The sequence below is a fragment of the Sarcophilus harrisii genome, chromosome 6, assembly GCF_902635505.1.
Source record: "Sarcophilus harrisii chromosome 6, mSarHar1.11, whole genome shotgun sequence".
Lineage (NCBI taxonomy): Eukaryota > Metazoa > Chordata > Mammalia > Dasyuromorphia > Dasyuridae > Sarcophilus > Sarcophilus harrisii.
Window position 1 is genome coordinate 175,180,286 of NC_045431.1, and position 18,300 is coordinate 175,198,585.

An 18,300-nucleotide genomic window follows, 5' to 3' on the forward strand; every position below is an offset into this window, starting at 1 on the left:
GGAAGCAGGAGGGTGCTTCCATGGCTGAAATAAAGCAGTTTAAGTTGTGTAAAGAGGGTGTAAAGAAAAGTCAAATTTTAAGAAGGATGACAAGATACGTGACACATACATTTTAAAGTAGACAAAAAGGAAAAGAAAAACTCAAAACTTAATAATAGCTAGTATTTATATAAGATAATCATCTTGTTTTAACTTTTATTACTCTTAACTAGCAGATAATCTCTGTAGAATTCCTAGTTGTTGTACTAATTATTTTAAGCCTTCATTTACTTGCAGTTTTGTTCATGTATATGTTTATGTATATATACATATGTATTCTGTATGTGTAGAAGTCCAACATAGTTTAAAATATATGTGTATATTTGAACATGGGGGGTGGGGTGGGGAAACTGGCCTACAATAGATCCTAGCTCATGCCTCACTTAACCAGTGTTTGAATTCTGATGGTTCAGAATTAGTATACATAGCAATTGTTTTTAATTTGACCAGAAACACTAAGAGTCTTCACCTCCCAGATTCATTTATTTTATTTTTGACTAGGTAAAAGAAGCCATTCTTTGCCTGAATTTTTAGACTAGCACTGAATGGGTGTTGCCTCTTCTTTCATTTGAAATCACAACAATCCTGTGAAATAAGTGTTATTATTATTCTCACTTTATAAATGAGGAAACTGGAGCTGGAGGGACTTGCCCAAAGTCACAAATTAAGTGAAAGGATATGAATTCAGGTCCTCATAACCTCAAATCCAGAAGTCCATTCACTGCACCACCTAGAACCTAGCAGGGAAGCATCATGCCATATTCAGCCATGATTAACAACTCTCCAAATCTGCAAGTGATTTGACTGTTCAGACTCAAACAAATTCCAGAGAATGATAGCTCCACCAACCAATCATTGCTTTCCCCCAGGTTTCTCTTTGTCTCTGTTTGTGTGAAATGAAAACAGGTGGGTCATAAAGAATCTTGCCTCAGTTACAGCACTAGTCTGAAATTTCTTTCATAGACATAATTGAGATAATCATCCAATCTATGGCTGCCTTCCATCTCTCTGATAAAATCTGCGTAAAATAACATTAAATGACAAGAGAACAAGGTTCTATTCCAATGACATGATGAAAAGATGCATGGGAAATTCTGGAAGAGCATAGAAGGATTCTCTTTCCTGAGGCCTTAAAAGATATAGAAACTTCCTACTGTAGGGCCTCACCTCCCAAAAAAATCTCAAATAGAAATATTAATTATCAATAATTACTATTTCCCTTCCTTTTCTGCCCTTAAGCTTAGAGAAAGAGGAAGGTCACTTTATCTAATATTTGAGAAAAGAAAGAAAGAAACCTTCACTCCTCAACAACAAAAGGGAGAGAGAGAGCTAAGTTTTTTGTTCTCTTAGGAAGAAGAAGAGTAGGGTTTTGCTGAAATTGCCATTCTGTCTGAATTGAATCCAAATTCAAACACCTTTGGCATTCAGACAAGCCACAGTGAGGACAGATAAGTGACCTGAATCCAGAAAAAACACAAGCAGAAAGCAATGGTCAGCTTTATCCAAAGGAAATGTGAGTTAATCTATCTGGGGAAATATGGACTGAAATTTAGAGAAGGCAGTCATCATGATAATGCTTCAAATATAACCCTTGTTCCTCCAATCTCTTGCCGGGACATAGTCTCCAAAAAGAAAGAATACAGTGCTATAGTCAGACCCATTTCATTGTGATGCTTTAAAAGAAGGCTGGGTTTAGAGTAAGAAGACCTGGATATAATCCTTAGTTCTGTTATCTTTGGAAAATTCAGTCAGTCTCTTATCTCCTCTAAACTCACTTTTCTCAAATATAAAATAGATGATGCTACTTCAAAAGCCCCTCTAGCTCTAAAGCTGCAAACACATCCATGGAGTAATAATTAAACAAGAGTTCTTTTTTTTTAAGGCTTTACCTTCAAGGAACTGACACCCAGGAAGGATACTTCCACCTGAGGTGACAACTGTCCTTGAATCTTAGCTCCAGAAACAATGATTTAATACATTACTACCACCTTTGTAGTCATCTTCAAGATCCTGTTGCAATAACCTGATGAGAGTAAGAGTTACACTCTCTTTAGGATAGTCTCTTAGATTATTTGCAGAGATCATTTCAAAGATTGCCTTAATCAGGTTTTCATGGCTATTGTCAGTAAATGCTCTCTAAATGTGTATATATTATTCCTATACCATTAAAAGACAAAGAAACAATGTGAAACTTATATGTACACATATCCCAGTAAGATTCATTTAAAGATATATGACATTACTGCAGATCTCAGAAGAAAGAATGTAAAAGTGGCTTATAAACTTTGAGTTGAGCATACCCTTGGGAAGATCTATGAACTTCTTATTGCTTGTCAGCCTTTTTGAAGAATTAATCGCTTAGGGCACATGTAAAGTATGGGCTAGCTCCCTGGAGGGGTTCAGGGTCAGCCAAAGTCAGCATAAATCAAAGTCCTTGGTCTTTAGAGGGAGAAGTGAAGGAGGCAGACAAGCTGCCACGCGGCTTACCAAAAATGTATCCTGGATTCTGGAGTTCGGAGTTTACAGCCTCTTTCCTCCTGCCACCAAGTGACTCTGGCTTGTCCCCCCTTGCCCTCTAATCCTTGCCTACGATTATCTTAACACCAAACATTCAGCAAGCATCAATGGTGAGGAAAGTCATCACATCACCATCTCATCTAAATATGTCTATAGAGCCATTGTCTCACAGTGAATAGATAATTAGCCTTAAGTCCTCAGTTGTCTGATTCAAGCATACCTTTTTGGAGTTTCAGTCCTCTACAGGCACACATGACTGAGATCATGTATAGTGATTATCTTTCCAGTCAACTTAATCTTGACACATATTAAGACTTTTGCCAACCTTGGATACATATGTTTATCATATCTATGATGAGAAAATTTCTCATACTTTTCCTAAACATAGCATGTTGTAAATGACCCTGAGAGATGGAAGATCTGTCAAGATAACTGATCTGAGGAATCCATGCACTAATAATACAACTAAGTGTTGCAGTGGCTAATAAAATGTTGGATCTGGTTCAGAAAAGACCTGAGTTCAAATCCATACTTCATCGCTTACCAACTATGTGATCCTGGGTAAATTATTTAAAACTCTTTCTGCCACACTTTCCTCATCTGTAAAATGGGTATGATAATACTGCCTGCCTATGAGTTATTGTAAGAATAAAGTGAGATAATATTTGTAAAATGCTTTATAAATCTTTTAAGATGCTATATAAATGTTAGTTATATTATTGTTAATCATAATTCTTTTGAGAATTATTCCACTGACCTTGAAAGGTAGCTCAGTAGCTATTCAATTCAATGAACACTCTAGCATAACTAACAAAGTTATTAGTCTCTGCTTGAATTCTAGGGAGGGTAAACTCACTATTTCTTATGGTAACTCTTTACAAATTAAGAAACTCCCAGTTTCACTCTTTACAAACTAACAAAACAAATGGAATCTTTCTTTTATGTGACATCTTTCAAATATTGAAGGCAGCTGTCATGACTCACATGGCTCCCCCATTTCCTTCAACCAAAAGACTCAGGGCCTTTCACCACCCAGCTTATTCTTTTCTGAGCATTCTAAAGCTTACCTACTGTTTTCTTCCAGGAGAATGAAACCTCTTTGAGGGTAGGAATGGTTTCAATTTTGTCTTTCCATCCCTAGTTCCCACCATACAATAGATGCTTAATAAATGTTGGTTGATTAACTGATGTCTTAGAATATGCCTAATTTTTGCTAAAAATTGAAAAAAATTAAATCATTGAGCTTTTATGCATTTATAAGCAGATATTTCTCAAAGAAAACTTCTTGTTCTTAACATGCGTGTCACTCAGGTTACTGCAAACTACAAACATTTCTTCTTTTTGGAAAGAAGCCTCCTAGAATAAGATTGCTATACTTGCAGTTATAATAAATAATAATAATAATAACAATATTGATGTGGTCCATTGTTTAGCTTCTCTTCTTTCTACAAGCAGAATTCATACATTAGTAGCACCTGAAATCATGAGGTGATTCCCAGCAGTCAAAAATAGGCCCTGCCTAATGAACTGACCATCTAGAACCAAGGGTCTCTCATTCCCTAAATGACTCTAGCTGAAATGGCACCATCCTCTGTGTGAGCAGCACATAAGCCCCTATTTGAACTGGTCAGGAACAATTATAGCAAGTCATGGCTCAGGGCCTCTGATTCCAGCATGACTGAAGGAAAGGGTAAGTGACAATTTCCATATTGGTTCGGATTCCTTTTAAGAGGGTCCCCTGAATTCCCAGCAGTTTCTTACAGAGAAATGAATCTCCTGAGCTGATATCCCTTGCCAATCTAAGTGCAAGTACTGAATATTCCCTGGATGGACTGAGTTACATCTAATAGTTGTAAGAGACATCAGAAATTTATTATGTATCTCATTGAATTACCTAAACATTGAACTAGAATCCTTTTGATTTCTACATCTTAAAGCTCCAGCTGAAATCAATTCATATCCCCTTGTCAACACCTGGACCCAGTAAAAGCCCTTTTCTCAGGCCTCCCCAGTTATCAGATATCTTTCTCTTTATCTCCTAATTTCTCACCACTAGATTACTGTGGATTTCCAGAACCATGATAATAGAGAGCCTGTAAAAGACCTCCAGCCTGAACTGGTACCTGAATTGTATATAGAAGGAAGCTAGGAAGACAGGGAGGTGAGGATGAGGGATGACCTTCCAGACATAGGGGAATCCCATCGAAAGTAACCAAAGAAGTAGACAAGGTGTCCTACGTAGGACAGTTTGATTGGAATGGAGATTTCATGAGGGTAACTGGTAGGAAACAAAATTGAAAAAGGCAAATAAAAACAATTGTGTAGAGGGCTTTAAGTTGATGAGAGAGAGATTTAGAGTGAAAACATGGAGCCAAAAAAGACTGACAGATGTTCCTTAGGGAAAGTATCAGCTTTTTCATAACTCAATATAAAATGGTTTTATAAAATTTTATTTCCTTTAAAAAATAAGTAAAATATATTTCATCATGAATATGAGGGAAATGGAAATCATGGGAAAAGGGAATCAAATAACAGAAAGAAAGGAGAGAGAAAGAAGAAAATCAACAAATTAAGGGAGAAAATTCAAGGAGCTTGGGATATGGCAAGTAGGAACGATGCTTAGCACAATACCTGGGAAATAGTAGGTGCTTAATAAATTTTTATTTACTGATACAGTGACTAACTGTGAAAGGTAGAGAGAGTGTGAGAAGAAACGAGCATCAAAATAGTGTAAGCAAAGTTAACATGAAGACAAAGTATTGACTCAAAAGAAAGATATAAAAATTCACAAAAATACAAATCTAACAATTTTTAAAGAGTGACAGAAAGTATAATTAGACAAAACACAATAATCACTTGTATATAAAACATATAATTAAAATAGAGAAGCACACAGAATGAAAATGAGAAGCAAAAAGAAAATTTATTATGCTGCAGATAATTACCCCCCAAAAAACCAGGAGATACAATCATGCTACAAGACAAAACAAGAACTGAAAATCACAATATCATGAAAGGTATCCAAGTAATCTACACTATTCTTACAAAAACAATTGAAAATGAAGTAATACTAATACTGACCATGCACCAAATGGTATAGAATCAAAACACTAATGAAAATGATAACTGAAAAATGGCATAACTCAGAGCACAAAAAGTAAAGGAGACTTCAACAGTGCTCTATTTTTTGATAGAAAAATCTAACAGATAAAACAAAATAAAATGTAGAACAAAACAAACTTTCAGAAAATCTAGACCTGAAAAACTTACATTCTCTTTTGACTGAGAATATCAAATACACATATGTCTCAGTATATGGTACGTTTACCAAAAGAGACCAAGTTCTAGGACACAGAGAAAATACAAATAAATCTTTTCTTTAAAGCAGGTATGTAAAACAGACCACACTGTAATAAAAATAGTAACTAACGCAATAATAGCAATAATCATTTTTATTTAGTTTTCAATTAGACAAATTTGATTGTGATTTCATTGGCATAGGGAACTTTCTATGAAAAATGAGCAGTCTCTCTCTTACAATGTACATAACTGCAAATTATAGTCTTTTTTAAAGCTTTTTATTTTCAAAACATATGCATGGATAATTTTTCAACATTGACCCTTGCATAGTCTTGTGTTTCAGGTTTTCCCCTCCTTCCCCCACCCCCTCCCCTAGATGGCAAGCAATCCAATATATGTTATACATATTAAAAATATGTTAAATCCAATATGTGTAAACATATTTATACAATTTGCTTGCTGCACAAGAAAAATCAGATCAAAAAGAAAAGTAAATGAGTAAGAAAACAAAGTGAAAGCCAACAACAACAAAAAAGAGTGAGAATGTTATGTTGTAATCCACATCAGTTCCCACCATTTTCTCTCTGAGTGTAGATGGCTCTTTTCATCCCAAGATCATTGAAACTGGCATCAGTCATCTTACTGTTGGAAAGTGTCACATTCATCAGAATTGACCATTATGTAATATTGATGTTGCCATTGTACAATGATCTCTTGGTTCTGCTCATTTCACTTGGAATCAATTAATGTCAGTCTCTCCAGCCCTACGTAAAATCATCCTCCTGATCATTTCTCATAGAATATTATTTTTCGACAACATTCACATACCATGACATATTCAGCCATTCTCTAACTGATGGGCATCCACTCAAATTCCAGCTTCTTGCCACTACAAAAAGTTTCGTGCCACAAACATTTTTGCACATGTAGGTCCCTTTCTTTCCTTTAAGATCTCTTTGGCATACAGGCCCAGTACAAACACCGCTGGATCAAAGGCTATGCACAGTTTGATAACTTTTTGAGCATAGTTCCAAATTGCTCTCCAGAATGGCTGAATCTATTCACAGTTCCACCAACAATGTATTAGTGCCCCAATTTTCCCACATCCCCTCCAACATTTGTCATTATCTTTTCCTGTCATCTTAGCCAAACTGAGAGATGTGTAGTGGTGTCTCAGAGTTGTCTTAATTTACATTTCCCTGATCAATAGTGATTTAAAACACCTTTTCATATGACTAGAAATTGTTATTAATTTCTTCATCTGAAAATTGTCTGTTGTCCTTTGACCATTTATCAATTGGATAATAGTTTGAATTCTCATAAACTTGAGTCAATTCTCTATATATTTTAGAAATGAGGCCCTTATCAGAACCCTTAAATGTAAGGATGGAAAAGATTTAAGGAATCAGAGTAGGTAATGAGGAAACCAAATTATCACTTTTTGTAGATGATATGATGGTGTACTTAAGAGAACCCTAGAGAATCAACTAAAAGACTACTAGAAACAATCCACAACTTTAGTAAAGTTGCAGGATGCAAAATATATCCACAGAAATCATCAGCATTTATATATATTACCAACAAAATCCAGCAGCAAGAGATACAAAAAGAAATTCCATTCAAAGTAAATGTCAATAGTATAAAATATTTGGGAATCTATCTGCCAAGGGAAAGTCAGGAACTATATGAACACAACTATAAAACACTTTCTACATAAATAAAGTAAGATCTAATCAGTTGGGAAAATATCAACTGCAACTTATAGTCTTAAAGAATTATCTAAAAATAAGAGGTTAAATGAATTGACTAGGGTCACAGAGCAATCAGTGTCAAAGGCAGTTAAACACAAGTCTTCCTGACTCCAATTTTAATAATAATAGTGGTAATCAATACACAAGTGAAGGACAGAGACCTAAAAGGATGTTTCACAATATCTTGAATAATGAAGTCAAAGTATTAGCTATAGAAATAATTAAGTAATTGCTGATGATGATAAGACAACACATTACAGTTTCTGAGATACAGCTTCAGAGATCTTCAAGATGGAAAAAATGTCTGAAATAAAAGCTTAGCAAAGTAAAAGAGAGGCTTAATTAACTGAACATGTGATGCAAAAATTAGAAATCAACAAATAGGCAAATGCAAAAAGGAGGAAATACAGAAAACCAGAGGAAAATAGAAAAAGGGGAAATAAGCCTTAGAGATAAATAAGTAGATGAATAGATGAATGAATTAATTTCTAAAAGCATTTATTGAAGATTTATTGATCAGTCCTTTGTTAAGAGCCAGGGATATGATTACCAGAAAGCAATATACTCCCTTCCCTAAAGAACTGATATTCTAATTAGAAGAAGCAAGCACATAAAGGGAAATTAGAGTTGAGAAAGGAAGAGAGAAAGGGTATATATAGCAGCAGACTTAGAAATGGCCAAGAAGTGATGTGATGGCCTCTAACTAGGTGAGATAAAATGTGAATTCACCTATAAAAATTCAGGATCCCAAGGATGGAATACGAGTTGCAGTGGGAAAGAAAAAAAAGCTAGAAGTAAGTCAACATGATTTGGAAATGGTCCTGAACTGGCATGATGAACTAGCATGACCCTGCTTCTGGGTTTGAAATTGGCAAAAAAAATAAAAAGAGAGAGAGAGATCAAAGATCATTTTTCTGGAAAAAAACTAACAATATAATAAACGTTTACTCTCCAGATATAAAAGCAGATAAGAACCAAATAACCAAAAGGCTAACAAGGCAAAATCACAATGGAGTAGATGGGGTTTTATATTATTAATTTTACCAAACTCTACTGTACACAACTATATGCCAGACAAATTGATTTTTCAAAAATTCTGATTCTCTTATAAAAATATAGAATATTCAAATCAACAAAATAGCAAATCCTAAACAGTTTCATCTCAAAAAATGAAATTGCATAAGGTGAAAAAAAAATGATCAAAGGAAAAAAACCTGCCCCATATGCATTTGCTGTTGTACAAGCATTTAAAAAGCAATTTCTTTTTAGGCTATATTCTCAAAAACTGGGAAAATATTATGTCCAATTCTTTTTATAAGACTAAAAAGACTAAGAAAGATAAGGAGAACTATAGACCAAAATCACAATGACTATTATCAAAAAAAATATATTTCAATAAAATTCTAGCATAAAGACAAAAACAACATTTTTTAAATAATTCACTATGATCAAGTTAGATCTTTAACACAGATATAAAGGTGATTCAATATTTTGAAAATTAACATAATTATATATTTTTAAAAAACAATGTGGCATAGTAGATAGAGACCTAGCCTTGAAACTAGGAAAACCTGAGCTTACATCTTGCCTCATAGGTCCAGTTTCTATTTTTAATCATATTAAAGACAAACACCAAATTGCATGATTGTATCCATTGATAAAGAAGAAAAACATTAACAAATTACAAAATGACTTTGTCAACAAAGCATAAGTATAGAGAGATCTTTCTAATGTGATTATATTCATATATTCATTTGTGTGTAAAAATGTGTATTTAAAATAGTATAATTTGCAATAAGTAAATACTAGAAGATTTCCCAGTAAAGACAGGGATAAAAGAAGGATGTCCTCTCCCCCTGCTATTATTTTAAATAGTTCTAAAACTATTAAAAATAACAATAAGATAATTCAAGGAATAGAGATAGGCAAAGGAAACAAAATCATTCCTACCTAATGCTAATAGATTTTTTTTTTACTTAGAAAACTCCAAAAGAACAATACCATCACTAAACTGAGATAATAAGTTCTATAAAGCATACAAAATAAATCTACAAAATCGATAAACATTTCTGTATTAAAGTAACATAATTTGGGAGGAAACAACAGAGAAGGAAATCTCATTCAAAATAAATACAAAATGAACAAAAACAAATGAATAAGACACATTCAAGCCAAATCCAAAATGCTCTTTAAATAAATCAAAATGACATATAATTGGAAGGGATTTTTCATCTTCATTGCTGGGCTGCAGCCATATAATACAAATGATATAATACAAATGATGATATTACCTAAGTCAACTTATACATTTGATACTATACTAATAAAACTATGAAGGAAATACTTTACACAGATACTTAAATAATAACAAAATTCATTGAGGCACCATAGAAAGGTCTACTATCTCAAGGAAAATAATGAAGGAAAAGTAGGATTCAATGAATAAAAGGAAAATAAGGAAGGTAAGCATTTATTGAGCATCTGTTATATGCCAAGCACTATGCTAAATACTTTGTAAATATCTTGTTTGGTCCTTATAACCACACAGTATTTGTTAGTGTTATTATCCCCATTTTAGAAATAAGGAAATTGATAGTCAGAGTCAGTAGTCATTTTAGTGTCCACATAGTTATTATACATCTGAAATAAGGTTTGGATTAGATCTTCCTAATTACAGGTCTAACATTCTATCCACTGCACCACCTAGAGTCTGTTAGAAGCACAGTATTTTGTTATTTCAGCATTTCAGTAGTGTCCACCTCTTTATGATACCTTTTGTGGTTTTCTTGGCAAGGAACCTTAAGTAGTTAAGAAAAGCTATCAAATAAGAGAAAGAAATTTGTGCATCAAATATCTCTGATGATGTAGTAGATAGAAAGCTGAGCCCAGAGTATCTGTGGCATGTCCTAGCCATGTAATTCAGAAAAGTTGCTTAAGCTGTCAGCTTCTATGCAACTCTTTAAGACTAAGTTGCAAAGAAAAGAAAAGGATCAACCTGCATTGGTAGAAGTTTCCCAGTCTAAAAGCTATGAAATTACAGGCCAACTTCTTATCCCTATATTATCTGAGATAATGACCTGACATCTAAAACATTTAGGAGTTAAAATAAATATATGACTAAGAACCATTTGCCAGATGATCAAAGAATATAAACAAATACTTCTCAAAAGAAGAACTGCATTCCCAATAAATTAAAAGTAAAAATGTAAGGAGCCAATTCTGTGTGTGTGTGTGTGTGTGTGTGTGTGTGTGTGTGTGTATAGAGTTTTATATATATATATATGTGTGTGTGTGTGTGTGTGTGTGTGTGTGTAAGTGTATATATGTATGTATACATATAAATAATGTGTGTATGTATGTATATATGTAGGTATAATAATATATAATATATATGTAATATGTGTGTATATGTATAAATACACACACACACATACACAATACTAAAGTGTGGTCTGGAAGACCTAGATTTAAATTCCATCTCAGACACATGCTAGCTATGTGATTCTGTAGAAGTCACTATGCTTCAGTTTCCTCATCTGTTAAAAATGAGAGTTAGATTCAATAGCCTTTAAAGATGGCTTCAATGACCATGTGAAATATAAACATATCTCTAAAATGAAAGCATTGAGAAAACCTCCACTTTATCTTCTGCTATGTAATAAAGAAAAAACTAGGATTAAAGAAAGGGTTAAACTCAATGAAAATTAATTCTATTATTTTTTTATCAACTTTTAATTTTTATCAACTTTTATTTAACTTTTATCAACTTTTATTAACAATTTATTATTTTATCAACTTTTTTAAATGAACAGATTCTACTTGCTATAGTAATAGCCCTCTCTATGCCACCCATCACCCTTAGTAATATATGTCCTGTGAATGAGTTTCAGTTTTAGGAAAACTCAAAATAATCAGAACCACTGAATTTTCAGTGACCACCATATTCCTTCTGGGGCATTTTCCTTCACTGACCCAATAGGATCCATTTAGGGGTTTCATACACATGTAATGCAGTGACTCATTTGAAATAAACAATCAATAACTACAAAGAAATATGAGAAATATCATGATATTGACTTAGATGACATTGGTATACTGTTCTAAGATTTGTGAAGGGTTTTATATAATTACCTTGTTTGAGAATGCCAAAACTTTACAAATTAAAGATTATGGGTATTATTGTTTCGATTTCACAGATGAACAAACAGACCTGAAGAGGTTCTCAGGCTTTCAAAGTTAGTAAGACTGTATAATTCATACAATTAGATCATAGATTTCAGGATTATGGAATTCTCAAGTGAGTACTAGAAGGGACCATTAAAAGCCAACTAATTCACCCCTCCCATTCAACAGGAGAGATGAAGCAGCAGTTTGCCCAAACTTGTACAAGCTGAAGTGGCAAAATTAGCATTTGAACTTCGTTCTCCAAGTTCAAAAATTATTGTCACCTTCCTGATGCTGAAGCCAACATTTTATTTACTGTAACAAATCCTGACACTGCCATGCAATATTACATTTAACTAACTATCACTGTTTTTTTTCTTGGTGATTTTAGCAATCTTTAACATGGCATTTGTTGAAATGAAAAACTCTAAACATTCCCTATTTATTCTGAAGTGCTCCAAATAAGAAATACAATCAACACAGTAGGATCTGGAACTTTCACTAATGTTGGGTCGAGATTTCACCAGTGTTAAGGAGACCATGGTTCCCAATGGCAAGGCCGGTAGACATTAGAATCCAGAAAGTCCTTCCAAGCAGAAAAAACTTTAAATCCAGGCCAAATGATGTATACTTGAGGACCAGTCAAGCTAAGTTCAGTTTCAGACAGTTCGTCGCCAGGTGGATGCTCTTGGCCATAGTAATTCCCAAAGTGCTTCTTTAAAGTATAGATGGAGTCCCACCCTATGTAGATGGCAGGAGATGCATAATGATGAAATCATAGATCCTTGGAATAAGGAATGAAATACCTTCTTGGAAATTGGGGGACATATCAATCACATTATTGCAATAACTGTAAAAACAACAAATAACAATAGAGGAAAAAACTTTGGCAACCAAGGAGCTCAGAGAATTATTTTAAAAGTTCAGCCCAATCATTCCTTCCATCTTTAGTCACCCTGATGTCCTGTATGAGCAATAAATACCAAAAGTATGGGAACTTTTCTCCCAGGAGATTTGGCATTCCAAGGAACTACCTAGAGAAAGGAAAACCAGTTCAGTTTTGGAGGAATTAAGGAAGTATGCAAGTCTGGATCAGTTTCTTCTATTTTCAACAAGGTAAAGCTACTCAATTAGCCTGCTCTTCTTAAAAAATTAATCAATGCAACTCTGATGGAAGCCATGTTTGTTTTGGCTCCATAAAGCTCTATTCAAATGTCCTGGAAAACTATGAGTGTTTGCCAATGGCCTGTATATATAGTACTATCATCAGGTCTACGACAAATGAGCCATGAACTGGGCTCAAAATTCAATAGGTGGAGGTCACATTGGATAAGTTATTAGAAACTTTATGAAGCTTTACATGAACCCCAGGAAACTGTTTACTTAAAAGCCCATTTCTTTAACCCTGTTACTTTTCTGGTACTGCTTTATGACTGTGAATATGATATAACACTAGATTCAAGACCTACAATTCAAGATACAAAGAAAACAATGTGCAACTACATGAGGGTTATAAGCAAGTGGTAGTAGAGTATCAATAGTGATTGGCCGAGAAGAACTTTCATAAAAGCCTAGAAAGACTTACATGAACTAATGCTAAGTGAAGCAAAGTGAGCGGAACCAAGAAAACATTATTTATATATATTAACAACAAGATTGTGTGATGATCAACTGTGATATACTTGGCTTTTTTCAACAATGAGGTTATTCAAAGCAATTCCAATAGAATTGTCATGGAAAGTGTCATCTGCATCCAGAAAGAGAACTCTGAAGACTGAATGTAAATCAAAGCATAATATTTTCACCTTTTTATTGTGTTGTTTGCTTGCTTGTTTTTTTCTTATGGTTTTTTCCCTTTTGAACTAGTTTTTCTTGTACGGCATTATACTGTGGTTCTCAAAGTATGGTCTGAATCCTGGGGATCTCTGAAACTCTTTTAGAGAGTCTAAAATTAAAAATAGTTTTTATTTCCAATATGGTAAATGTCTATAAATATAATCCAGATAAACAAAAACTCTTTGGAGAGATCCTCAATAATTTTTAATAGGATAAAGATACTGAAAACAAAAGTTTGAGAACCATTGGTATTATCAATATGGAAATATGTTTAGAAGAATTGCACATGTTTAACTTATATTAGATTGCCTACTATCTTGGGGGGGGGCAGAGGAATAAAAATTTGGAACACAGTTTTGCGAAGGTGAATGTTGAATACTATATTTGCATGTATTAAAAAATAAAATACTATTAAAAAAGGAAAAAAAGAATTTTCCTGATAGACATTATCAGGGCTATGGATAACTTGAAGAGTCATGTACAGAGAGAAGGCAAGAAGTAGCTTGAAGGCTGCATTAGTATTCATGAATCATAAGAACAGAGGGCGACCTCTAATATGGTGAGTAAATGTTATGTGGAGGAGTTAAGGACTGATGTAGAAAAGTATCACATGAGGTAAGATGGTATAGATGGGTTATATTTACATTGAGGAAGGGAATATCAATCAATCAAAATGCAACTATGGATTAAATGTGTTCTTTGTGCCAGCTTTTGAGTTTGAATTTGTCCATTTGTTCCTAAATATAGAAAAATTCAGAAGCTGCTATGGATAAATGGTCTAACTCTAAAGTAGCTCATGTATATGCAAATATAATGACTCCATCCCTTGACTGAAAATGAAAAAAACAGAGGCTGAAGAATGACTTATTGAAGATGTTGGAAAGGAATCCTTGTTGAGGCATGAGGTAGACAAGGTGGCCACTGAGCTCTCTTCCCACTCTAAGATGTGAGCTATGATTCTGTGATCATCATCTCAGAGTTGGAAAGAACCTTAGAGGCCATAAAGTTGTATGAGCTTCTCTTGCCCCAGGTCACAAACAAGAAGTACTTCATGAAATATAGGGTGATTCCCTAGAGCTCATCTCTGTTTCTCTCTTTCTCATTGAGCAAGTCATTCCTTAGCCTTGCCTTCCTACTACTCTAGGGTATTATTGATCAAAAAAAGAAAAAGGAGATATCTCACAAAAATACTGATTGTGTGGTGCTAGAAATATCCCCTGAGAAATACTCCCAGAAAAGATGGAGAATAGCACCCAGTGAAAAAAGGAACGAAAATTTAAGTCAAGTTTCTAAGGCTTTAATTACAGATAACATAACAATTTGCTCTGGTAGAGAAAATTCTTCACCAGAAGAATTTTAAGTCCTATTCATATTCTACCAAGTAGTCATGAAAATTATCTAGTACTAATTCCAAAATGGAAAATTTTTTCAATTCCTCCCCATGCTCCAGCAACACCAGACTTTATTTGCCATGCTTATGTGGCAGGTATCTTTCTCTCCACCCACCCCCATCTTATCCCCATACCTTCTTTATACATACTGTATTCCTTTACTTGAATATAACCCCCTTAAGGGAAATGTTAGTCTTTCTTCCTACTTGGATTTGTATGTTCAATGTTTAGCATAATATTTGGTACATAGCAAATGCTTGTTGACTATATTCAGTAAAACAAAATGCAAAAACATCTTAACAAAACTGTATAGAATATATTAAATTCAAGTGGATAAGTACTACATATTTTGGGTAAAACTGGGAAAACTAGAAAGTAGGCTGGCAGGAAGTATTTAGACCGACACCCTATACATTTATCATAAGCTCTAAATGGATACATAATCTCAATATAAAATGCTTCATTTTTTAAAGAGAAGATTAAAAGGAGGACCCTTTCACAACCATCTCTAAAAGAATTCTAAGCAAAGGATAAAAGTGAACAAAGAAAATAAAACAGGTGATTTTTATTATTTAAAAATTTTTAAAAGTTTTCATGAACAAAATCAATACAGCTAGAATTCAGTCAGAAGCAGTTAATTGGGAACAAATTTGTAGAAAACATCCCAGAAAAAGGTCTAATATCCATGTTATTTAAGAATTAATACAAATAAATTAGAATAAGAGATATTTCTAAATAGACAATGTGATCAATCTACAATGCTTTCACATTGAAAGCTATAAGTTATCATCATTTAAGGAAAGATATGCCAAATAACTAATAAAAATAGTTTAGAAGTTTCATTTATATCCAACAGATTGGCAAAGATGAAAAAAACAATTGATAAAGACATTTGGGGAAGCACGCTAATGTTCTGTAAGAAATTTGTATCAACTTAAATATTCTGGAAAATAATTTACAACAGTATCCCAAAGAAATTAGCTATAAATACTCTTTGACCTAGAAATGTCACTATTAGTCAAAAAAATCCAAAGACAATAGAACCTTAGGATTCAATATAGGGGTTAGGATACACATATTTATATTTTTGTGTTAATATAGCAAAGAATTACAAACAAAGTAGATACCTACAGGTTGGGGATGAGTGAACAAATTGTGATGTAGGACTATAATGGACAATTATTGCACTTCAAGAAATGAGCAATATGAAGAATTTAGAGAAACTCTGGAAGGCTTATATGAAGTGATACAAAATCAACAAAGCAGACCCAGCAGAATAATTTATAAGGACTATAACAATGTCAGGACTACAATTTGAAAAGTCTTCAGAACTATAATCAATACAACAACAGATCAGTCATGACTTCAATAAACTGATAATGAAATAGACCTCCTGCCCCATAGCAGGAAGTTAATGAGCTGGAGGGATTGAATGAAACATAAATTTTTTTCTGACTCAACCAATGTGCTAATTTATTTTGCATGATATTCTGTATACAGAATAGTTATAGTCAGACTTCTGATGGGGTAGAAGGATGAGTTACTGGGAAGTGATATACAAAAAAAAAAAGCACTTAAAAAAGCAAAACATTACAGTGGACAAAACTTTAGAAACAGATATAAACAGTAATTTTGTTATAACTTTTTAAATTTAAGAAACATTAAGAAAAAATATTTATCAATGGAAAATCAGAGTTTCTTATGGAAACCCTTCTTTTTGTTCTGTTCTGTATATCAAAATAGGTGCTTACTAGCCATCAGACTAAAATTCTAATAATAAAGCTGTTTTGGTTTTTTTGCTATTGTTTTTTAGGTGGAGAAAACCAAATGAAATAGCTCCATTTTTGAGGAACCACGTGGCCAATAATCTCTCCTAGAAAGAATACTAGCTTTGAAGTTGAGGGTTTTGTTTTATTGTCTCTGATGCTAATGTGATTTTTTAAAACTAAGTTTCTTCCCTTTCTTGAACCTCAGTTTCCTCACCTATAAAATCATGGGATAGATTGAGATGGTCCCTTTCTTCTCTAAATCCTGAAATCTGCATTTGAAATAATAACCAATTCAACTTCTTTGTGCTCCACAGATCTTTCTAACCCCTATAAATGGGATTCCTAGCTGCTCCTACATCTCTGTCCAAAGAAAGCTGCAATAAATTATGTCAGCTGTCTCATTGAGGGACATTTCACTAGAGAGTAACAGTCAGGAGGAGTAAAGTTGCTATGATCTAATCATTTTCTGAGGGAGAGGGAATATTTGCTTTGGAAAACCTCCAATTGTGACAGTACAGGAAGCTAAAAAAAAAAAAAAAAAGGTGGGGGGAACCAGCATGGCCTGGTGGAGATTAAAAATCTGACCACTAGGAAGAAAAAATATGAATATAAGTCATATCACTCTTCTAAAGGAAGTCAGTTTAATTCGGGTATTTCTGCTTGCTAGATGACTAGAGAAATCTAGAAGGTCAAAACTCCATTAGTTCCCACTGTAGGTCATATATGGATCTCTTCCTTTCCCCAATCTTCTGGATTCCAGATGCAGAACTCTTCCCACTCCATAGCCACCACTTGCTTCTATGTCTTTCTTCCCTATCAGAAGTATCAGCTTTTTGAGGTCAGGGATTGCCATGCTTTTTATTTTGTTTTCCCAGTACATGTAATGTGCAAAAAGTGAAGGCTTTTCCAATCAACCAACTGAAATGTGAGCATTCTGATAGGAACCAGTAGTCAAAAAGCATTTGTGCATGCACAGAAAGAATGGATATCAGCTTGGGGAAGCAGCTGACCTACTCATCTTAGGTTTTGTAATAATAACAACAAATTTTATATTGCAATTTAAGGTTTGCAAAGGACTTTACAAATGTTGTGTTTTTTGACCCTCACAACAACCCTGGGAGCTAGGTGCTATTGCTGTTCTAATTTACGGATGAGGAAACTGAGACGAAAGAAGTTAAATGACTTGTCCAGCATCTCAGAGCTACTAAGTGTCTATTAAGGCAGTATTTGAACTCAGAGCACCTCTACACTAAGTCCAACATTATCCATTGGCACAATGGATATAACAGTCAAGTTTGATTGTAGTTCAAGTCCAATGGGCAATCTTTTGATGCTATTAATGTCAATGGCTAACAATCATTTCCCTCCCCTCCCTGCCCAGAAAATTACATTTGGGCTTGGTGTCTACTTTTAGCCCCTCAGTCTAATAATTAATTGGACTGTGAGGCAAAAGGACTAAAACCTTTGGGAGGATCTGATCATCTGTCTGGATCCCAGATTTTCATCTAGGCCCACCCTCTGCTTACTAAGCTG